Genomic DNA, 25,363 nt, shown 5'->3' with positions numbered 1-25,363 from the left:
TTATAAGAGTACAAAAATGGTACAGACTTCCTTAGTTGCATTTTTCCCCTCTATGGAATTCTTGTGAAAATATAATGTTATAACTGGCATTTAGCCAATCAAAATGTAAAAGAAATCATGACAGAAAATTGATGAATAAAAAATAATTTTTATAATTATAATTACACTAGAAATCCATTCAGATTCTTTTACTATGTTTAATTTTAAAAATTTAAAAATTTTATGTACCATCAGCTCAAATGGCATCCTAACTAAAAAGGAAATCCAATTGAGAAATGTAAATAAAATCACCCTATTATTAATCAACATAGTAAGCATGACAAATGAGAAAAATATGAGTTCAAACTAAATTCTATACTTCTGTATTTGTCCTGGGGAAAATAATCAGGAAAATAAGCATATTTATTTATTCTTTTTTGAGTTAATCATTTGTATTTTCATTAATAAAATTATCACGTTGAGTGAAGATTATACTCTAATTATTTCATTATATTTTATTAGAACCAATAGAGAAGAACGAACACTAAATTCAACTTAAGCTTGAATTGTAAGGTGTATTTATGAAAAATAGTTTATTTAAATTTTTAGAGCATTTTCTAAATCTTACTAGACTGCTTAATTTTAATGCTTATTACATTGTGTTAAACATATTTTTCATCATTCTTGTTTTAACGTTTGGAGAAAAAAGCATAAAGAATATTATTTTTAGCTAAAATCATTAATTTCTTTCAATCAATATTTGCTTATTTTTTTACAATGCAGAGTTAAACTTTTAACTTTTTTTATTAAGTTCTGTTGTTAGAGAAAACTCAGATTTGGATGCTTACCACTTTAAAACAGTACTTGAGAAACAAGTATTGGTTGGAAAGGAAATGTTGCTTTATTCAGGAGCTTGGCAACATATAAGGCAGATTTATGTCCAAGAATCAATGCCAAAGATTCTGCTCAACCATGCAAGTTTTTAAAGAGAGAAAGGGAAAGTTAATAACAGTCAATCATTTGGGGAGGGAATCAGAGTCTTTCTTCCACTAGATGCAGACTTTCTTCTAATTGTTTTGTGGTGAGGTAAAGGTGAAGTGTTCCAAGAGTCTTGTGCTCAACCTGAAGTTACTATTCTCCATCTGGGTGAAGGGACTTATTTCCTGCAGGAGAACTCAAAGATATATATCTTTTGAGGAGAAACCAAGACCCAACTTATCAGTGAACTCTTGTTTCTTGACTCTTTCCTCCTCCTTCATTTTTACATTCCCTCCCTTCCTTGATAAGCAACTATTTGAATCTGCCTTTTAAAACTCAGGGAAGATCAAGGAAGCTGAATGAAGCCTATTCTCTACAAACAAGAAGCAGGGGACACAGAAATGATTTGTGCCTAGGAGGGCCCCACAGGGTCCTGTCTGATTTCAATATTAAAGGTTAAGGATATGTTGATGAAATAGAAAAAAAAAATTACTGATAAATACATTATATCAATAAAGTGAAAAAAACTTCTCTACAATAAAAATATTTCAATAATTTTAGGCTGTTTCAGCAGTCAAAAAACCACTACTTTGTCTGACAGAATAAATATGAACAAGGAGTTAATGCAATTTTACTTGCGTGTTTGAGGAACCATAACTGAGACTATTTGCAAGATTGCATTTTTTTTACAGCTGGTTCAGCTTGTCATAATTAGGAAAAACTGACTATTACTAAACATAGAAACTCCAGCTTTAAAGATGTCTAAAAAGTTAAACTTGTTTCCAATACCACAAAGTTATAACAGTGAAAATTTCTAACATATGGTACAGCTTCTAAATGTGTTAGTTTAGGTTAATATTAAAAATTAACCCTAATGACTGGCGTTTTTCAATGTTCAAAAATCTCACAGAAAGAAGTGACAAAACAATACAGACTGAATAATGCTGAAAAAGTAAGTTTCCTGAGTCATAATATTGGGAAACCTGATATAGCAGATAGCCACATATTTAATGGGCCTTAATATCTAGGTCCAATAGAAACAAATCATGAAGTTTCAGTTAAAATTCCCACTGAACTGGACCATGGTTCTGAAACTGACAGCATTTAATGGCCTGAACCTAACCTTAACAAAGATTACGACTTGACCCTGTGTGCCGGGACTCTAACCCAGCCTAAACCCAGATTGGGACTTGAACCCATGGCTTTAATTTAGAATCACTCATCCTGTGTCTGAACTCACTGAGGTTCAGGTTCTTCATATTTCTGTGCAGAAGGAATTCAGTGAGAGACAAAGTGATAGGTAAGAAATAGATTTATTAAGATAGGACACTTGCGAGAGAAGCAAGTGGGTGGGCAGGCACAAAGCTCTGCTCCAAGGATCTGGTGGACTACAGTTTTATCATCCAAGGGGAGTGAGGGTTGGAAAAGCCTGCCTCTTCCTTTCTGGTATCCAGTAAGGTGCATATTCAAATCAGCAGAAGGGGGGTCCTCAAACTCCTGCCCTTGCTCTGAATCTGAATGCAGGCTTCATCCCATCCCCAACCCAATGACCTTAGGCAACTTTCACACTTCCACTAGTCAAGCAAGCCTGCCTTGTTCTGACGGCTTTTTTGAGCAATGTATTAACTTACAGTGATCTCGCAAAGTGCCCTAGATTTCCCTCTCTGTCTATGAGCCTCTACTGGGAATTCTAAAACTACCTGTGCCTACTCTATCAGTTCTGAGGGAATTTCTGACTTGAAAGTAACAGCCATATGGACAATTAAGACTGAGAGAGTAATTAGTTTGAAAGAGCCAGGAAATCCCTATATATTTAAGCATTGTACTATTACCCTTTCTTTAGGCCCATATTCTTGAAAGGGAGCAGAGCTCTGTGGGACCCTTCTAGGGTCCCAAAATTCTTTTGTGTGTGTCCCCATTTCTTGTTTGTAGGGAAAAGGTGTCAGCCTCCTAGACCTCCCTAGAGTTAAAAAAGGGCAGATTCAAACAGTTACTAATTAGGGAAGTGAGGGAGTGCAGAAACAAAGGAAAAGCAGTCAAAAAACAATACTGCAATGATAAAGGAAGGTCCTAGTTCCTCATCAAGGACTATACATAACATTCTGATACATATCTTTGGGTTCTTCTATAGGAACTAAGGCCGGCACCTAAGTGGAGGATGATAAATTCAGGTTAAGCACAAGATTGCTGGAACACTAACCTGTTACCTCACCACCAAACAATCAGAAGGAAATCACACACCCTACAGCCCTCACCCCAATATTATCTTTAAATATTCTTCCCTGAAAACCATTGTGGAGTTTAATCTTTTGAGTATGAGCCACCTGTACTCCTTGCTTGGCCGTTGCAATAAACCTTTCTCTTCTCTAAACTTCCACATTTTGGTTTGTTTGGCCTTAATGTGCATGGAGCATACAAACTTGGGTTCAACAACATTTTCTCTATATACAAAATATCCAATGGGATCTGCTACACTAATCAGAAATGTAATTGGCCCAATTTTCCCATTTTAATTAGACAGTAATGTAGCAAAATGCTCTTGTTAATAGCTTGGAATAAATACTGCTGTTTGCTACTATGTCTAATGAGAAAATGGAATGTTTGGCTCATTGTTTTATACATAGGTAAATATATATTTATGTATTTATACATACAAACATAAACATGTTTATAAATAGATGTGTGTGCATGTGTGTATACACTTGTGTCAGTCCAGAGATAAATTTACCAAACAGAAAAAAAAATTTATTCCCCAAATTAAATTCATTACTATTTTTTAATCCTATAATTTGACCCTATAGTTTTTCAAGTTTCCAAAATTAGAGTAAGTGTAAATGCATTACTTTTTTGTGTCTATTATTATTTTTTCCCTGTTTAATTTCTCAGATTTAAAGCTACGACCCCAACCAATTCAATTTCTTATAAACATAAGCTGGAATACTAAGATATATTTCTTGAGCTTGCTAATACCAGAGTATTATAAAACACAGATTTGAATGCATTGCTAAAATTTATTAGGTTTATTTTTTAACAGAAACAGTAAAAGGTAAATTTTTAAGAGAATGATCATCCATGAAGCTGCTGAATTTAAAAATTAGAAGATGAGAAATAATTAAAAAATTAGTATGTATGCATGTTTGTAAAATTTTACTCATTTAAACAATAAAATTAAAGAATAAGAAGTGAAAAAAAAACTGAAATAGGGACTGCCACAGCTTCAGCACATATATACTAGTTGAGTTTGGAACAAATTGAAGAGGACAGTAGAAATGGTAGAGAACTCCTTTACTCAGAGACATAATGAAATTTTTGGGAAGAAATCCCAAAAGACCATACATGGGTTCAAAAGATCCTGCCTCCAGTGTGAAGTAACCAGAATTATGTGTGTGGTGTACAGAAGACATGAGATGATATCTCTTCAATCTATGTCATTAGGAATAACTAGTGTGACAAAAGGATGAAAGGAAAGACTATTGGACTACACATCATCATTTTTGCTTATTGACTTATATTCCTAAAGAAGAAAGTAACAGTAATGAACAGGTGGAGAGTAGGTAACTGTAAATACTTTATATATCAAAATTATAGCAGCAACCACAAGAAAACTCTGGGCTGGAAAGTATATTAAAAATTTTTAAATTTAATTTTCATTGTAACCTCACCTCAAAGTGAGACAAAGGCACACGTCTACCACTTTGTGGACAGAAAGAAGTAGAAATGTTCAAACAGTTTTGATAGAATTTAGAGAAAAACAAAGAAAAATTTCACAGACTGCTGTTAACAATATCCATAGGTGCTTCTCTCCCCTTATAGGCAGCTAAATGTCTGAATCATGACTATACAGTAAACATTCTTCACTGAAGTTCTCAGATTCTAATAGGACACAGGTAAATACGCAGAGATCAGGAAAAACACTTATATGTTATTTTCAGGCAGATAGCTTGTCTAGAACCTTTTTGCTTCTGATCAAAAATGAATAACAACAATATAAATAGGAACTGTGGAACTGTTTTTAGAAAGAGGGAAAAGAGGAAAGAAGGAGAAAAAGTAGGAGGAGGAGGAAAAGTAAAATGTCTTGCAACATATAGTTTTTAAAAATACTTAGAAGTTAATTTAGCAATTAAAAAATAATTTTAAACAAGGTATTTTATCCACCACTGCCAGCACAACACTGAATTTAAGGAAAATGTGAAATCTGAAATATTATATGATAGGAAAACAAAGTAAAGAGACAGATAATAAAGAAAACTATTAAAGACAAATGAAATAAATATCTGGGGAAAATCCAACAACCGTAGACTATCTAGACATAATGAATAATTATAAGATTATAATTAGATTCAAAACACACACACACACAAATAAGTGTGATGTATACAAAGCATATTTTTAAAAATGCATGTCCTTAATGTTTCCGGTGATTACATAGGGATGAAAGTAAATAACCCTGAAATTCAACTCAAGATGATGGAAAAGTAATGGTACTCAAATCCAAATAAAAGAAACATGATGAATAAATATGGGGAAAGAAATTAATAAATCAAAACATTATGACAATTTACAAATATATTCTAGCACTAGATACCAGTAAAGTAGATGACACATTGGACACAATGTAGGAAAAAAAAAAAACTATTAAAATTAATGAACATATTCCTTGATACAATTTCCAATAATATTGACTAATTTGGGTCATTTTTCAGAAAGTCACTGGAATTAAAGCCATTTCTCACAGAAACTCATCCAAGATGGGAGATAAAAATATCCCTATCCATTCCCCAGACATTCCATGCTATATGTTTCCATGGCATTATATTTTTTAAAATAAACAAATGAATAAATATTTCTTAAAATTCCCAGAATTTAAACTCAGCCCCTACCTTACTCCAATCTATATATTTACAGAAACAAAGAAAATAATGACATAATTCTTAATTCTACAGGTGAATCATTCAGATCCCAGTTTACTCTCTGACTTAAAGAAAAGCTTTAACAATCCTAAATTCCAACTTAGTGGATTAGTTTTGTGCATCATTTAAAATGTTAGTGTGATATTCTCATTTACACCAGTATATATCAATTCTAAAAAAAAAAAAAAGTTGCAAAGAATAAAAGAACTCCAAAACATATTTTAAATAAAGCACTATGGAAATGATGTCATAATTAATATACTAAAATAAGACCATATAAAATTGCATAAATATATTTGACATTGGCAAAAAGCTACAGGTAAGAGACAGGCAGAGTAGCAGAGCAGAAAGGAACTCTGACATCTTCAGGTTTAAGAGTTTCTTTTGCAGATGTATTGGGCATTCGCCATTTATTCCTTTATGTCCCCCTTCCAATATTCTTGACCTTGTTTTGTGCCCCAGGAAGTTGTTCCCTCTGGACAAACACAAAAAGACTTTTACCCTTTACCTTTAGTTACATTTGAACATTGAGTTCCTAGACAGAAATCAAAGGGTGGGAGAGGAGAGCTGTCAGGGTACTTACTCCCCCAGCTCCCTTCTTGCTGAGAGAGCTAGTTGTCAGTGCAAGCATTATAAGTGTTTCTATCAAAGGCTATGAACCCTACACAACTACCCAATAGCTTCCCCCTCCAGCCCCTTCATGCCTATGGAGCAGAGCAGCTTCCCACTATTGTTAGCCCTGGGCTTATTCACTCTTCCCTGTTGCTTTCCATTATCTTTCAAAACTCATGCCAACTGCCCCATTTTAGTGCAGTGTTCTCTGCTGGGAAATGATAGGAACGATGAGATCTCTAAGTCTTACGTAAAAGACTAATTTATCTTGGGGATATTACCATTTTCCAGTGGCCTTGCAAAAGCAAGGAGATTTATGATAGCTATCATAAAGGCTGCCCTCAAAGTAATAAAAAATATTTATCAAAAACAAAATTTGGGGGTTAAGATGGTGGAATAGAAGGACTGAAGCTCAACTTCTCTCCTAAAAATAACAAAATTTACAACTAAATGTTGAGCAATCTTCAACCAAATGGACTAGAAACTTTCAAAAAGATATCCTATACCAGAAGATAAAAAGGAGGCCACATCAAGAAGTAGGAAGGTGATTACATGATATAAACAACCCCAGACCTCCAGGTGGGAAGCCCCACAGACTAGAACTGGTTCACAGAGGCTCACCTACAGGAGAGTTCTGAGCACAACATCAAACTCCCATGTGTGGGGATCTAGCACTGGGAGAGCATCCAGAGCATCTGGCATTGAAGGCCAGCGGGGCTTGTGCATAGGAGCTCCACAGGACTGGGGGAAATGGAGAACCCCATTCTTAAAAGTTGCTCCACAGGACTGGGGGAAATGGAGAACCCCATTCTTAAAAGTTGCTCCACAGGACTGGGGGAAATGGAGAACCCCATTCTTAAAAGTTGTGCACAGACTTTCACAGTGCACTGGGTGCCAGGGCAAAGCAAAGTCTCCATAGGAATCTGGGTCAAACCTGATTGCAGTTCTTGGATGACATCCTGGGAAAACAGGGGTGAATGTGACTTGCTGTGGGGAAAAGACATTGGAAGGAAAGCTTTTGGGAATATTCAGCAGCTGTGCCATTCTCTGGAGGTGGCCATTTTGGGAAAATCTGGCCCCAACCATCAGTGCTGAGAAGCCCCAGGCCCAACAACAATCCAGGTGGAATCACAGACCTGCCCATCTATAAACAGGCTGCCTAAAGAGACACCCCCCACACACACACACAGCCACCTCTAATCCCATCCAGAGACAAAGCCCCACCCACCAGAGGGTTTAGAATCAGCTCCACCTACCAGGGGGCATGCACCAGTCCCTCCCATCAGGAGGCCTACAGCAAGCCCTCCCCATACCAACTTCAGCCATAAGGGGGGCGGACTCCAGAAGTAAGAGAAGCTACAACACCATTAATCTGTAAAAAAGTCACCACACCAAAAACCTATAAAAATGAAAAAATGAAGGGAGTGGCATGATATCCTGAACGTGATGAAGGAAAACACCTCCAACCAAGATTACTTTACTCAGTAAGGCTGATTTGAAGGAGAAATCAAAAGCTTCACGGATAAGCAAAAGCTAGGAGAATTCAGCAACACTAAACCAGCTTTACAACAAATACTAAAGGAACTTCTCTAGGCAGAAAAGAAAAGGCTGCAACAGGAAACAAAAATGCCACAAATGACAAGGCTCACCAATCTACAGTAAAGATATGAAATCATCCACACACAATCATGCCAGCAAAATCAGAAATCATGAGAAGAGGAGGGTATAAACACAGGACACTGGAAATGCACTTGCAATTAAGAGACCAACAACTTAAAACAATCTCATATATATATAGACTCATATCAAAGCTTGAGAGTAACTGAAAACCAAAAACCTAAAATTGATACCCAAACAAATAATAAAAATCAACTCAAATACAACACTAAAGACAGTCATCAAACCAGAACAGGAGAGAACAAGAGAAGGAAAGAAAAAAGAGCAACAACAAAAAAATCCAAAGCAATTAATAAAATGACAATAAGACCATACATATCAATAATTACCTTAAATGTTAATGGACTAAATGCCCCAAACAAAAGACATAGACTGGAGGAATTGATATGAAAACAAGATCCATATATATGCTGTCTTCAAGAGACCCACTTCACATCTTGGGACACGTACTAATTGCAAGTGAGAGGATGGAAGAAAGTATTTCATGCAAATGGGAGTCAAAAGAAAGCTGGAGTAGCCATACTCACATCAGACAAAATAGACTTTAAAATGAAGAATATTTTAAGGGACAAAGAAGGACACTACATAATGAACAATGGATCAATCCAAGAAGAAGATATAACAATTTTAAATATCTACACACCCACCATAGGTTCACAATATATAAGGCAACTGCTAACAACCTTAAAAGGACAAATTGACAATAACACAATCATAGTGGAGGACTTTAACACCCTACTTACAGCAATGGACAGATCAACCAGACAGAAAATCAATAAGGAAACACAGGCCCTAAATGAAGCATTAGACCAGATGGACTTAAACAGATATTTATAGGACATTCTATCCAAAAGCATCAGAATATGCATTCTTTTCAAGTGCACATGGAACATTCTCTAAGATTGATCACATCCTGGGCTACAAATCAAACCTCAGTAAATTTAAGATTTGAAATCATATCAAGCATGTTTTCCAACCACAGTGCTATATGACTAGGAATCAACAACAACAACAACAACAACAAACTGCAAAAAGCACAAACATGTGGAGACTAAACAACATGCTACTAAACAACAAATGGATCACTGAAGAAATCAAAGAGGAAATTAAAAATACATAGAAGCAAATGACAACAAAGATACGACACTCCAAAACCTATGGGATGCAGCAAAAGCCATTCTAAGAGGAAAGTTTATAGCAATACAAGCCCACCTCAGGAAACAAGAAAAAGCTCAAATAAACAAGCTAACATTACATCTCAAGCAGCTCAACAGAGAAGAACAGACAAGACCTAAAGTTAGCAGAAGGAAAGAAATCATAAAGATCAGAGCAGAAATCAATGAACTAGAAACAAAGAAAACCATAGAAAAGATTAATGAAACAAAAAGCTGGTTCTTTGAAAAGATCAACAAAATAAACCCTTAGCCAGACTTACCAAGAAAAAAAGAGAGAGGACTCAAATCAATAAAACTAGAAACGAAAAAGGATAAGTAACAACAGACATCACAGAAATACAAAGGATCATGAGACTACTATATGCAACTATATGCCAATAAAATGGAAAACCTAGAAGAAATGGACAAATTCTTAGAAAAGTACAATCTTCCAAGACTAAACCAAGATGAAACGGAAAAGATGAATGGATCAATCACAAGTACTGAAATTGCAACTCTGATTAAAAAACTTCCAACAAACAAAGGTCCAGGACCAGATGGCTTCACAGGAGAATTCTATCAAACATTTAGAGAAGAGATAATACCTATCCTTCTGAAACTATTCCAAAATATTGCAGAGGAAGGGATACTCTCAAACTCATTCTATTAGGCCACCATCACCCTGGTACCAAAACCAGACAAAGATAACACACAAAAAGAAAAGTACAGGCCAATTTCACTGATGAACATTGATGTAAAAATCCTCAACAAAATACTAGCAAACCACATCCAGTAATACATTAAAAGGATTGTACATCATGGTCAAGTGGGATTTATCCCAGGGATGCAAGGGATCTTCAGTATCCACAAATCAATCAGTGTGATATACCACATTAACAAACTGAAGAATAAAAACCATATGATCTTCTCTCCAACACCCATTTCTGATAAAAACCCTTCATAAAGTAGGCATAGAGAGAACCTACCTCAACATAATAAAGGCCATATATGACAAACCTAGAGCTAACATCATTCTCAACAGTGAAAAGCTGAAAGAGTTCCCACTGAGATCAGGAAGAAAACATGGGTGTCCACTCTCACTACTACTCTTCAACATAGTTTTAGAAGTCCTAGCCACAGCAATCAGAGAAGTAAAAGAGGAAAAAGGAATCCAAGTTGGAAAGGAAGAAGTAAAACTATCACTATTTGCAGATGACATGAGACTATACCTAGAGAATCCTAAAGACTCTACCAGAAAACTGGTAGAGCTCATCCATGAATTTGGCAAAGTCACAGGATACAAAATTAATACACAGAAATTGGTGGCATTTCTATATACTAACAATGAAAGATCAGAAGGAGAAATTAGGGAAATGATCCCATTTACCATCCCATCCAAAAGAATAAAATACCTAGGAGTAAACCTATCTAAAGAGACAAAAGACCTGTACTCTGAAAACTTTAAGACACTGATGAAAGAAATCAAAGAGGACACATATAGATGGAAAGACATACCATGCTCTTGGATTGGAAGAATCAATATTACCAAACTGGCTATACTACCCAAGGCAATCTACAGATTCAATGCAATCTCTATCAATTTACCATGGATATTTTGCACAGAACTAGAACAAAATATTTTAAAACTTATTTGGAAGCAAAAAAGATCCAGAAGAGCCAAAGATATCCTGAAAAAGAAAAATGGAGCTGGAGGAATCAGGCTCCCAGACTTCAGACTATACTACAAAGCTATAGTCATCAAAATCGTATGGTACTGGCACAAAGACAGGAATATAGATCAGTGGAACAGGATACAAAGCCCAGAATTAAACCCATGCACGTACAGCCAACTAATCCATGACAAAGGAGACAAGAATATACAAAGTATAAAAGACAGACCAGACACTATAAAACTCTTAGAGGAAAACATAGGCCAAACACTCTCCAACATAAACCACAACAACAGTCAGTGCCAGAGTGGGTATATGGAGAAAAAGGAGCCCTCTTACATTGTTGGTGGGAATGTAATTTGGTGCAACCACTGTGGAAAACAGTATGGAGATTCTTCAGAAAACTAAAAATAGAATTACCATTTGGTCCAGCAAACCTACTCCAGGGCATCTATTCAGAGAAAACCATGATTCAAAAAGATACCTGTACTCCAATGCTCACTGCAACACTATATAAAATAGCCAAGACATGGAAGCAACCTAAATGTCCATCGACAGAGGAGTGGATCAAGAAGATGTGGTACCTATACACAATGGAATATTACTCAGCCATTAAAAGGAATGAAATACCAGTATTTTTTGCAATATGGATGAACCTAGAAATTATCATGCTAAGTGAAGTCAGTCATACAATGAGACACCAACATCAAATGTTTTCACTGACATGTGGAATCTGATAAATGGACAAAATGAGCTACTTTGCAGAACAGATACTGACTCACAGATTTTAAAAAACTTATGGTTTCTAAAGGAGACAGTTTGGGGGGTGGGAGGATATGGTGCGTTTGTGGGATGGAAATCCTATAAAATTGGATTGTGATGATCTTTGCACAAGCATAAATGTAATAAATTCATTGAGTAATAAAAATAAATAAATAAAATAATATTTTAAAAAACCCAAATTTAAGTTTTTGGTGTAAGATAAAACTGAGTGTTCCTATTTGTTCCATTAAAATGATAAGCAAAAAGACAACATAAAAAACTGTAAGCACTGGTCAGTCTCTTCTTTGGTAAAGAATCATGAAGTCTCCCACATGGCTTTTCACTGTGTACCTCACCAGGAACCACAGGTTCAGAAGACTTGATCACAGTGACACAGGTAAGTGAAAGAGGCTAAGCTAGAACTAAGCCTTTTTCGCATTTGTTCTCTGTGATTAGATCCAAGGACTGGGCAGAAAAGATGACAGGCTCAATGCTTTTGAGAAACTAAATTATACTGCCCCATTACAAACCTGTGGGATGAAGATAAAAGAATCTTGGGAAATAGACATGAAGAATAAAATGAGTGGATTGGTAAATTTGAATTAAAGAGCCGCACAGAGCCCTTTACCATAATAAAATGTTTAGGTTCAATACTTGTCAGATGTCACCTCAAGTAAGCCAAAATTAACAAGAACACCAACCCATGGATCCCAAAGGAAGAGTGAGACCTGGAAAAAACTGTACATTACACACAGTACAAGGGAAACCACAATAGTTATGAGGAGATTTTCTGAAGAAATAACAAGGACGATTAACAAGAACACATTGGCTGCCTTAATTTTCCAACGTCATTGCCAAAAGTCACAAGAGAAACCTGTGAGCAGCAGCTACTCCTCTCTTCCACTCCTGTTAACTAGGTTTTTACTAACAGCTTAGCAATAATTCGTTTTCAGAAACAGCGCAAGTATGCAACTCACCTTCTGAATGAACAGTGATTCCCCTTTATAAACCATGTCACATCACTATTGAGGCAGAACGTTTTAATTTTTATCAACTCAAGTTATTTCTATAAGGAGAAATAGATTTTACACTGTAACGACAATCACCAATATTTAGGTAAAACCAATAGATTACTTACTGAAACAAAATTTAAAAACCCATTATAATGTTACCTAGAGATATAAATAAAACCCAATTCCTTTTATCTCTATCCAAGTTTCATTTCTGTATCAAGTTGTTTCTATCCTACTGGTTTTTATGTGCCTGCTCTAGAAGGACTGTTACAATTGGACTCTGACCATCTCTGTTGTGTGATAGTTAATTTAAGTAAACACCAGGAAAAATGTGACATTTAAGTGTAAAGACTGCTAAAATGTTGGAGTAAGTTGAGTATTTTTCTCTCCTTTTTAGAAATTAGGAATTCAGAGAAGAATTGGCTGTCAGATTTCTGTTTAGCAAGATCAGAGCCCTAGAGTTGTTTAATCCATACCAGATGTGAGGAATAATGGTAGGAATAAAGGAAAAGGAGTTTTGAATCCTGCACTGCTATAATTAAAAGAAAACAGAATTTTTTTCTTTTATATTAGTGCAAAAGTAAAGGTAATACATACTTAAAATTGTACAGGAAAACTTCAATTTTATCATTTCAACAATCATTATGCTTTAATAATATACCTGTAATCTGCATAATTTTCATAGAATTAGAACAAAAGTTAAGGCCTATAAGAAATAAATTTCTAATGATTTCAGATTTTTGTTTTGCTTTAGTCACAGTTGATTAAATTTTTGACAAATTTTTGTTTGTTTGTTTTAGATTTTTAGCTATTTAAAATTCAGTCTAGATCATGAGGTCGTCCTTCTAATTTCTTCAATGTAAGAGAAATCCCTTTCACAAAATGTTAGTGTTGAATTTTGATTCTAGACAAAGTTTTATGCTAGGTATTCCCATTCAATTCCATTGTAACTATAAAACTCTAGCAGATCTTAAAAATCTCTGGATAGTTGTTTTTTTTTTTTTTTTTTTTTCCCCCTGGCTTGCATTGATTTACTCAATGTTATGAGGAAAAAATGGAAGTCTGAAGAAATCATCTTCCAGAAAATCATAGAATTATTAAGTTCATTTTTATTAAAATTCATTTATTTCTTCCTATGTTCATGCTATTTGCCATTAAAGTTCATACACAGCTGCCTTTAGAGTTTTCAGTTAAACAGCCAAGGGTCTATGGTTTATGTCACTTCTGTTTGACTCTCACTCTGACTGTGTACAACCTCACTCTTCTTCAGTTGAGCACTCGTCTACTTTGGGTTTCTTACACTTAAAATATGAAATTAAGCAATTCCTGAGCACACCACTTAAAAACAAGACAAAGGTGTTTCATTCATAATAAATCAAATAATGTGACATATTACAAATATGTATACAATTATTTATTTCATTTGTAAATTTAAAATTGAAAAATAATAAAATAAATTTCTAACACTAGATAGTTATTTCAATACAGTATAATTCTTTATAATATTTTCAGGACAGAAGTTTAAAACATGCTATATAAACTATTTATTGACAGGTAATACTAATCAAAAAATAGGGAGACATGATAAACAGATGAAACTAGCCTAGAAAAATGTACCTGTTGATTGGTATAAGAATTAATTTTACTTTCTCTGTTACGGCTTTTCTGTATTCATTTGAGTCATTTGTTAATTTTCTTCATTGGACATATGTTAATTTTGTGAATATAACAAAGCAATTTAAAAAGAGAGACTGCAGAGTTTATTACAATGGAACACACTGCGTTTATTCTCTGACATGGTCACATATCTAAATATTTTAAAACCCAAACATGAGCTATGAGTTATGTTTTCATACAAAGTCGAAAGTATTAAGAAGAAGACACTTTGAACAAACCTTCATGGGTCAAGGCTTTCATTCTTTCTGGTGAAGAAGAAAACGACCTGCTAGAATTTTGACAAATATGTCACTTACACTCCATGGAGATATTATGATGTACCTTTCAGACACTGCTTCAAGGAAGTACTTTACCACCTTAAGAGAGTGAGTAGTAAGTCAGTCCCTTCGGAGGTTACCTCACCACAGAAAGCAGCCTCATCTATGGACATGCCCTATCTGAGAGTCTATATCCAATGACCAGTTCACTGAGAGTATGGAGACTATCACTGCCTAGGTCTAGGTCAGGACAACTCTGAAGAACCACACCACCTCCATAATTCTCCATGGTGTGAACAGAGGCAGTGGTTAGATCTGCATCACAGTTCAACTTTTGTCCAATTCTGTTTCATTCCCTCACCGTCCTTAAGTTTTGGTCTCAAGGTCATTCCCAAATACACAACCTGCGACTAAACTCTGCCTGAGTCTGTATCCTAGGGACCTCAACCTGAGTCAGACAAAACAAGAAAAAATATTCAGATCCTAGGCAAGCACCAACCTACTATAACATTATAGAGTATGTTTTAATCTGGGAGAGAATATCTTTCTACTTTCTTGGATATATTTCCTTCAACATCAAATTAAGAATTAGCATGTTGATGCCCATTAAAGACTTTTGCTAGAGCTGATATCTGTTTTGAAGTTACAAATCAAATTAGGGAGACATATTCAATCCTCACAATAAGTAGAATTATAATTACCTTCATCATTTTTAATCCTTTCTTGTACACTTCAGTAGTTTCAGCAAATTTCTAAAATAAAAACCACATATTTCTCATTAAGGGTATTACTTACTAAGGATATTAGTGTTTTAGGAATTAGGTAATATTGTGAAAGGAGTCTTAGTTCTTTTTGTATATTCTGGTGTAGAGATGATTTTCTTATTATATCACTACTAATATTCCCCTAAATAATCACTTTGTGAACATCGATCTTGTCTACATTTTTCTATGTCATTATTTTAAAATCCCATGAGTCATTTTGGTTTTTGTTATGTCTCATTTCAAATGCATAGGGAATCTCTGAAGTTTAATGGAAGGATTTTTATCCATACCCAGTTATTGTGATTACATGATTTATAGTCATATTTTACATTTGCTTTTTACTCTCTATTCTTACCTCTTTTTATTTCTTTCCCATGGGTTTTGGTTTGTTGGCTTTATTTTTTTTTTAATTCTCTCTCTCTTTTCTTGTGTTTTGTATGCTTGTCAACTTCTCTATTTTTCTAGTAAAGTATCCTTTTTAACAAAAAAAATTACATATACTACCACTATGAAGGTACTTGCATTTATTTTGCCCTTGACTATTTTGTTTTTTACACTATATTTGAATGATTATTTAGAGTTATCTGGGTTTTTTATACCCTTTTTAAAAATATATTGGATTTACTAATTTTTTCTTAGGATCTAGTCATATCAAAAAGACTGAAACTATTCTGATCCTTTTCTGATTTTGCTTATAAGATCTGCTATTATTTCTTAGACTCCTGAAAATATTTTCAGAACTTATTTACAAATTCACTCTCATGGTGAAAAATATTTTGTTACTCTTTTTTGATTAGTGTGAATCCTTCCAATATGTTTTCTTTAAGCTTTAGAATGCTTCATTTCATTAAGTCTTTGATTCTTTTGTCCCTTTTATTCCTCTTTTTTTTTTTCAAAACTTGTATCACAAAACTTGTAGCTGACACTTAAGTGTATTTCCCTAGATCAACCTTCTGGCTCAATAATTTCTCTAATTTCTTTTATTATACTATTTAACCCTTCTATTGAAGTTTATGTAATTGAAAACTTTACATTTGCCACCAAATTTTAAAATTTCAAGATCTCAATTTTTTCTTTTTAGTGGTAATCCACTTTTGCTTTATCAATAATACTTATCTTTTATTTTTATGAAATTACTAATTATACTTGTTTGATGTGTTTCTCATACCTTTATTTTGTCTTCTTAGAGAATTTATTTCTTGACGCTTTTGTTCATAATTTGGTTTCCTGTAGGTTTATTTCATAATAAAATATTGCTTTTGATTTGTTGATGATTATCTCTTGCTCTCTCTCTCTTTTTTTTTTTTTTTTTTTTATCTTTTGTCTTTTTAGGGCCACACCCGCGGCATATGGAGGTTCCCAGGCTAGGGGGTCTAATCGGAGCTGTTGCAGCTGGCCCACGCCTCAGCAACCCCAGTTTAACATAGTTTAATAAAGTTTATTTTTAACAGCTATATTACTGTTACCTTTGACATTTACAGAGTGATAGTTTTCACAATGTTAACTTCTTGACATATCAAACAATTTATATCCAGAGAAAGCTAGAGTTTATTTGAAAATCACAAGCTTTTAAACTTGGATATATGTCTTCAGTATGTAATGTGTTTTGATGCTTCATCTCATTACTTTAGAGCAATTAAGATATTCCCTTAAAGGATAATATTCTGATCATACATATATATATATCTTAATATATACACTCAGATATATATTCTGATATCCTATCACCTAAGTGACATAACTTCATTTCAAGCACTGTCTTATAAAAAATAACAAACCACTATAAATGTCAGAACAGTCTCCAGTGATCCAATGCCTTGTTAATGTCTACAAGGATAAGGCAGCTCCCCTCCTCCCACTCAGCAAAGAATTGTCTGATTCAAAGTGTTAACAGTGCCTAATGTCAAATTTAAAAAAATGTGCAACCTGAAAGTTGAGAGTTGTTTTATTTGGGGTGAAATTAGGACTTAAACCTGGGAGACAGCATCTCAGATAGCCATGAGAAACTGCTCCTGCGAGGAGAGTGGGGAAGCTAGAATATATGAATTTTTGCAACAAAGGAAAGGTAGTAGGAACAAAAGATTTACAAATAACCAGATTTACAGAAAAAGATTTACAGAAAATTAGTTTCTATGGGAAGATATAAAGCTCTGGGCTTACTGGAATCACTGCTTTGATGCGCATCTCAGCTGGGGGCCGGTATTCTTTCCTGAATTACCCAGGGCTCACTGGCCCACCCTAAGGAGTGACTGCATTAACTGATGACAAAGACGTCTTTTGTTTTGTCCACTTTATTGCAGATCAGGAGGCAGTATTTCAGATAGTTCCCAAAGATAAAAGGGAAAATATCAAGATATGAGTGATAAAGGTGAAGGGGAGATGCATACAGCTATACGCATACTTTACAGCTTGCCACTAGCCTCATTACTACCAGTGGGAGGTTACTACTAGTCACAAGGAGCAGACACCACCATGAAGGGTTTTAGTTGTTTTTCTAGTTATGAGGAGATGCAAGAAGTGGGATAATAAAATCTTCTCCTAAAAATATCTAATTATCTGAAGACCTGCTCTTCCACTTTTCCCAGAGCACAGAGTGCCTCACTCCTGGTCTCCACACTGAGCTCTGCTTGGGGGTGTTGTGGGTCAGCAGCTGCAGTGGTTCATGATTAATCCATGTAGAGACAGATGGCTAGTGCCAAACTCCAGTTCACACTTACTTGAAGAACTCTGCCACTGAGGAGTGAAAAATCTCCAGACAACCAGAGAAGAGCAGATGAACATAGGAATATGATGACAAGGTCAAAGGCAGGATGAAGAGTCAAGTCATGACCCTGGGGTAAAATAGGCATTAGCAGAGGAAATATGAGAGGAAATGCACTAGGTAGGTGAGGTAAAAAACAAAGGGATGACCTCATTGTGGCAAAGAAAGAGGACATAGGTCTTAGGAATGTCAGGTATAATACAAATTTTTTAAGTCTAACTGTTCACCAAAGATTACCCAAGGCTTCTCAATAACGGCTCAAGTGATTTATAAGTAAAATCTTCATCACAAAAAACAATATTTCCATGGATTATTATAAAAAAATAGTGTTAAATATGACCAAGCCCTAAATTTATATGATAAAGAAAAAAAAGAGGGGATAGTGTTATTTGGCATTTTTTTTCTAATTGCTAACTTCTTTAAAACTACAGTTTTAATTTTTCTGAAAAAAGTAATCAATCTATACCATTTTTTTCCTAAGTTTACAATCTGTGAGTCATGAATCACATTAGTCAATATAACTTATCAAAGAAAGGACATAGTTACTACATTTCAACAGAGACACAGAACATGACAAATTATTAACACTGGATTGAGAAGCAATTTTTTAATAGACAAAATGATTTTTCTTGTAAAAGTCAATAGGCAGACATCATAATGTCTGTTCCTTTTAGAAAGCCATATATATCTTTGTTCCTTTGGGAAATATCTGTCTGTAGAGTCTCTGAATTTATGAGTGGAAGAAATCACATCAAGATGATGTGGGAGGAGAGGCAAGAGCAGTGGCTACGGACTGTGTTAATAACAACATAATAAAATGAACAATGAATCAAACTAAGCAAGGGCAGAGAACACAGAAGCTGTACATTATATTTAAATCTTAGGAAAACATTATGTCTTGTATTTTGACCCACTATCTCTCTGGTGATTCTCTAAGGAATGAAAAGAAGACTGTTACTATTTTGGGAAAGCAGGATTTTGCGGTGCCTGAAATAACACCAACAAGCTATTTTTCTAATGTGTAAAGTCAATTCTATGCTCATAGATGCTCATAGCATTGGAGTGTATATTTCTAGATCTCAAATTCTATCACATTATTTTCTATTGATCTTGACCAGCAGGGAGATTTGCCTCACTACTTTCAACCCTAAGTCTTAAGGTATGAAAAATAGAGCCTTCACCCTGGGATAGGACTCCATGAATATTCTTAATTTTATTCTTGGCTGAAAGTCAATTTGAAACCAAGAATTTGTACAAGATAGAATCATTTTGGTTAGTACATAGTCATGTTACACAATGGTGGCTAATCAATGCTATGATATTCTGCTCTAAAAATATGAAGAGATGAAGATTAAAGACCAAATCTCTACAACAGACTGATGAAAAGATTTAAGAAAATTTTGACATTAGATTCTAAATATAAATATGTAAGTATAAAAACTACTCTTTTGATAAATCATTGAATGCAAAATGTTGGAAATCAGGAACTATTTGATTATATGCTAAAAGCTTTATTTGTAGGCTAAAGCTTATTTAAGCTTTCTTTGACTTTATGCTAAAAGCTGTATTTGTAAAACACAATGTGAAATAATGACACAGTGTACCAATTCACCTTTTAAGTCTAGGTCAAATACTGATCCTCAAGTATACTGGTAGAAGATAGACAAGTATTCAAAATAAATGTAAGCTTTCAAAATGAAAGAGGTAATAGTGTAAAATAGATATATTAATTTGCCCTAAAAAGAATGAAATAATAAATACTTAAAATGGTTTGCAAAACTCTATATTTAACCAAGTTTATAGTTAATTTTATCCTTTTGAGATTGAAAGTAAAATCTACCCTATTAGAATCAAATATATTTAAGACACAGATATTTCACGTTGTACCAATTATCAGAATAATCTGTTCCTAAACACTGGTAGAAAAATAAACTAGCAACAAGGAAGATGACCACAAATAAACAGGCATCAATTTTAAGCCTAAATAAAATATTCAAGCAGAATTAAATTAAATCCAAACAATCAATTCAATATTCTAAAAAATAAGATGTTTGGTCTTCTTTTCATAGTCATTCATTTTATATATCTATCTATATATATATATATAGATATACATACATACCTATATATATATAAATTCTATGAGGCCATCATCACCCTGATACCAAAACCAGACAAAGATAACACACAAAAAAAGAAAATTCAGGCCAATTTCAACAATGAACATAGATGCAATAATTCTCAACAAAATACTAGCAAACCAAATCCAACAATATATTAAAAGGACTGTACCTCATGATCAAGTGGGATTTATCCTAGGGATGCAAGAATTCTTCAACATCTGCAAATCAATCAGTGTGATACACCACATTAACAAACTGAAGAATAAAAACCTTATAATCCTCTCAATAGACGCAGAAAAAGCCTTTGACAAAATCCAACACTCATTTCTGATAAAAACCCTTCAGAAAGTGGGCATAGAGGGAACCTACCTCAACATAATAAAGGCCATATATGACAAACCTAGAGCTAACATCATTCTCAATAGTGAAAAGCTGAAAGAATTCCCACTGAGATCAGGAAGAAAACATGGGTGTCCACTCTCACTACTACTCTTCAACATAGTTTTAGAAGTCCTAGCCACAGCAATCAGAGAAGTAAAAGAGGAAAAAGGAATCCAAGTTGGAAAGGAAGAAGTAAAACTATCACTATTTGCAGATGACATGAGACTATACCTAGAGAATCCTAAAGACTCTACCAGAAAACTGGTAGAGCTCATCCATGAATTTGGCAAAGTCACAGGATACAAAATTAATACACAGAAATTGGTGGCATTTCTATATACTAACAATGAAAGATCAGAAGGAGAAATTAGGGAAATGACCCTGTTTACCATCCCATCCAAAAGAATAAAATACCTAGGAGTAAACCTACCTAAAGAGACAAAAGACCTGTACTGTGAAAACTTTAAGACACTGATGAAAGAAATCAAAGAGGACACATATAGATGGAAAGACATACCATGCTCTTGGATTGGAAGAATCAATATTACCAAACTGGCTATATTGCCCAAGACAATCTACAGATTCAATGCAATCCCTATCGAATTACCAAGGACATTTTGCAAAGAACTAGAACAAAATATTTTAAAACTTATTTGGAAGCGCAAAAGACCCAGAATAGTCAAAGACATCCTGAAAAAGAAAAATGGAGCTGGAGGAATCAGGCTCCCAGACTTCAGACTATACTACAAAGCTACAGTCATCAAAATTGTATGGTACTGGCACAAAGACAGGAATATAGATCAGTGGAACAGGATACAAAGCCCAGAATTAAACCCATGCACGTATAGCCAACTAATCTATGACAAAGGAGGCAAGAATATACAAAGGAGAAAAGACAGCCCATTTAATCAGTGGTGCTTGGAAAATTGGACAGCCTCATATAAAAGAATAAATTTAGAACATTCCCTAACACTATACACAAAAATCAACTCAAAATGGATTAAAGACCTAAATATAAGACCAGATAGTACAAAACTCTTAGACAAAAATATAGGCCAAACACTCTCCAACATAAACCACAACATCTTCTCAGATCCACCTCCTAGAGGAGTAATGATGGTAAAAACAAAAATAAACAAATGGGACTTCATTAAACTTAAAAGTTTCTGCACAGCATAGGAAACCCTAAACAAAACAAAAAGACAACCCACAGAATGGGAGAAAATATTTGCAAATGAAGTGACTGACAAGGGATTAATCTCCAACATTTATACACACCTTCTGCACCTCAAGGCCGAAAAACAAACCACCTCATCAAAAAATGGGCAGGAGATCTAAACAGACAATTCTCCAAAGAAGACATACAGATGGCCCAAAAAAATATGCAAATATGTTCAACATCACTCGTTATTAGAGAAATGCAAATCAAAACCACCATGAGGTACCACCTTACACCAGCGAGAATGGCCATCATCAAAAAGTTTCAAACAGTAAGTGTCAGAGTGGGTATATGGAGAAAAAGGAACCCTCTTACATTGTTGGTGGGAAAGTAAACTGGTGCAACCACTGTGGGAAACAGTATGGAGATTCCTCAGAAAACTAAAAATAGAATTACCATTTTATCCAGCACACCTACTCCAGGGCATCTATTCAGAGAACACCATGATTTGAAAAGACACCTGTACTCTGATGCTCACTGCAGCACTATATACAATAGCCAAGACATGGAAACAACCTAAATGTCTATCGAAAGGAGTGGATCAAGAAGACATGGTACATATACACAATGGAATATTATTTAGCCATCAAAAGGAAAGAAATAACGGCATTTTTACCAACATGGATGAACCTAGAAATTGTCATTCTAAGTGAGGTTAGCCAGATGGTGAGACACCAACATCATATGCCATCACTTACACATAGAATCTAAAAAAGGACACAATGAACTTCTTTGAAGAACAGGTACTGACTCACAGACTTCGAAAAACTTATTGGTTCCCTCTGCTTAATTTCTGTCAGGGCTTTTTTGAAGAGGGAAATGTGGCTCCATGGGTCAGCTTGTTCCAGTGTTGTTCGGATGTTGACTGGTTTATATCCCCATTGAATTATCATTTGGAGACTTTGTTGTATTATAGAAGAAACAAACTTAACAAGCAGATTAAAAGTCACGGCCAAAGATCAATAGGGGAATTATTGTAATGTAATGAAGCCACTTAACGTCGTTATGTATTTAATGTAGGTATAAGAGACCCAGTCAGAAATAATTGAAAAGGTGAGAGTTAGAATGTTAATAGACAAAAGAAATCTCATTTTTTGAATAGGCTTGAAACTCAATTTGGACCTGGCAATGTGGGGAGACTTGTAGCCAGGTAGTTAGTTTTCTAGTTTTATCTAAGTAGATTTTTACCATTAATGTGGTATTGGCTTATAAATAACAAGAGCTATTAGTCATTGTATGTTTTTATCTTTATGTTTTTATAAGAGGAAATCTTGAAAGTGTAACGTCACAGATCCCAGAGGCCAGCTCATGTTGCTTTGAGAATGGCTGGTGGCATCAAGTATGTATAAACCTTAAATTCTTAGCAATACAAGCATTTCCTGGTATTATCTTGGAAGTCTGAACCATAGCTATTCCATTTTGTCTTTTAATTTATTTTTCTCCTAAGGTTAAAGCAGTTATTACTGTTAATGATCTTAGTGTTTTCCTAGATGTAAGAAGTTGTAAGACTTTGGGATCATAAAAATTTTTACTTGAAAATATCTAACTACCAGAAAGCCCATTCTTTCAGTTTTCCAGAGCACAAAGTGCCTTGTTCCTGATCTCCACCCTGAATTCCTTTCAGGGGAGTTTGATGATCAGAAGCTGCAGCAGTTCATGATCTAATCCATGTAGAAGCAGATGGCAAGTGCCCATCTCCAGTTTACAGGTATCCCCAATGTCATAAAATTGACCATAGTCTTGGGAGGTATTTCATGACTATTTTGTCCCATGGTGCCAGGAATGTTCATTCTCAGGTCTGGCAAAAATTTTGTCAACAGATCACACAATGTGCTATTACCGGACTGGTCCTTAACAACAGCAGCCAAAAGTCTATGGGCCACCTGTATTACCAGTCTATTACAGTCCAGGAAAAGATTCTCTTTTGCTGCATTTTCTCATATCGAGAGCTAAGCCAATTTCATGTGGAACTGTTTATTATTTCAGAGACTTAGTTATACATATGGTAATGTAAGATATAGCAATTTTGTAAAAACAGTTAATAGAAAACAGTATAGCTGGTAGTATTAGTAAAAGTTATAAATAGGAATTCAAGTTAAAAAGTCTTACCACATGTAGCCCAGTATATCCCAATTAATCTGGCTTTGTCTGTTCCTTATCTTTAAAGGAAATTATATACTGGCTTTGTCCATAGTAATGTTAATAGTGGCCTTGACAGAATTATATTTTTCCTAGAATAAAATTACCAAAGGGCTGACTAATAAGGTCCATGGAGGGAAGAAACCCACCAAAGTAAATCAGAAGTACTAATCATTGGTAACTATCAATCCAATAATTGGGTTGATTTTTAAAATTCACATAGGATTGTGCCCATGATAGAAAACATTTAATTTGTGCCTAAAATGAAAAGAAGCCAATAAAAGTAACCATAAGGTCAGGTCTGGCAATCTTGGGATAGCTGTCTTACTTCTGAGGTAGTCTTTGTCCTGGCATTGGTGTTTTTTTTCTTTTTCATTTGAAACTTATTTTAAGGTGAATATTGAGTTAGTAGTTCTCTTTATAGACCAGTCTAATGCAAGGCCCTTCTTAAGAGAGATATAAGTTTAATAGTTAATTTTTAAATTTCTTTGTGCATGAGGCACTTAAGAATACCTGAAAAGAAATGTTTTATCTAGGTTGGAGACAGTTTTTCGAGTGATACCTTTACCAGTCCACATAGCCTCTGGTTATCATAGGGCATCTGATATTTACCCAAACATAGCTTATAGCAATCAACTTCAAAAACATGCTTAGAATTTTTTTTAATAATTCAATTAAGCTTTACAGTTATATAGCATAGCAGCAAAGAAATATTTGAGGGTGAGTTTTTAGACAGTAAACACTAAACTCAGTAACCTTAGAAGAAAATCCACATTTATGGCCAGGGTCAGAGCAGATATAAGAGACAGTTTTTATTTACCTAATAGGACTGCAGAACACAGAGGTCTCCAATTTTTGGAGGGACCAGGCAGAGAAAAAAGAAAAATGTTTTAAATTTACCCACAGGTACAAATTACCAAATTGTTGTAATTCATTAAGTAACTTGAAAGGTTTTTATATGTGAAAAATAAAGATCAAAAGCCAGCGATATGTCAAAAAAAAGTTACAAAATATTTAGCAGTTTTTAGTTTAGTTTTGTTGATCTTGCCTGATGACTGAGGGTGACAGCAACAGTGATAATTTTCTGAAGCATGTGAGGAAAAAAAAATAAGGTTTATATGATTTGTCCAGTGAAACAGGTGTTTTGATTATTGGAGATTATAGAAAGTATACACTAAATGGAAAACATATTTTTCACCATTTTTGTGAGGGCATCAATCCTATAGCCAGTAAAAGTTTTAATCCATCAAATAAGAATTATGTTTCCCAGGGAGCCAGGAAAGCCAA

At 34.6% G+C, this 25,363-nt stretch overlaps 1 protein-coding gene across 29 annotated transcripts in view; it reads right to left on the bottom strand.

The window, feature by feature from the left end:
- The window catches only part of LOC100524732 (protein FAM170A), a 689,565-nt gene that overhangs the window by 367,726 nt on the left and 296,476 nt on the right, over positions 1-25,363 (bottom strand). For 2 of the 29 annotated variants that reach the window (XM_085014405.1, XM_085014392.1), the window contains 2 exons: positions 15,391-15,441; positions 12,720-12,808 (listed from right to left, as the gene is read on the bottom strand). The exons of 26 other annotated variants lie outside the window; for them this stretch is intronic. The gene's annotated coding sequence lies outside the window, so the exon portion shown is untranslated. Of the gene's footprint in view, positions 1-12,719; positions 12,809-15,390; positions 15,442-20,506; positions 20,556-25,363 lie in introns of all 29 variants that reach the window. One more of the 29 variants, XM_085014386.1, reaches the window with a different exon arrangement.

This window comes from Sus scrofa, chromosome 2 (genome assembly GCF_054392235.1).
Source record: "Sus scrofa isolate SSC_HxYL_T2T_F1_AM1 chromosome 2, Sscrofa_HxYL_maternal_Yorkshire_Landrace_v2.0, whole genome shotgun sequence".
Lineage (NCBI taxonomy): Eukaryota > Metazoa > Chordata > Mammalia > Artiodactyla > Suidae > Sus > Sus scrofa.
Note: the sequence above shows the minus strand (reverse complement) of the source record. Positions and strands in the feature narration are given on the sequence as shown.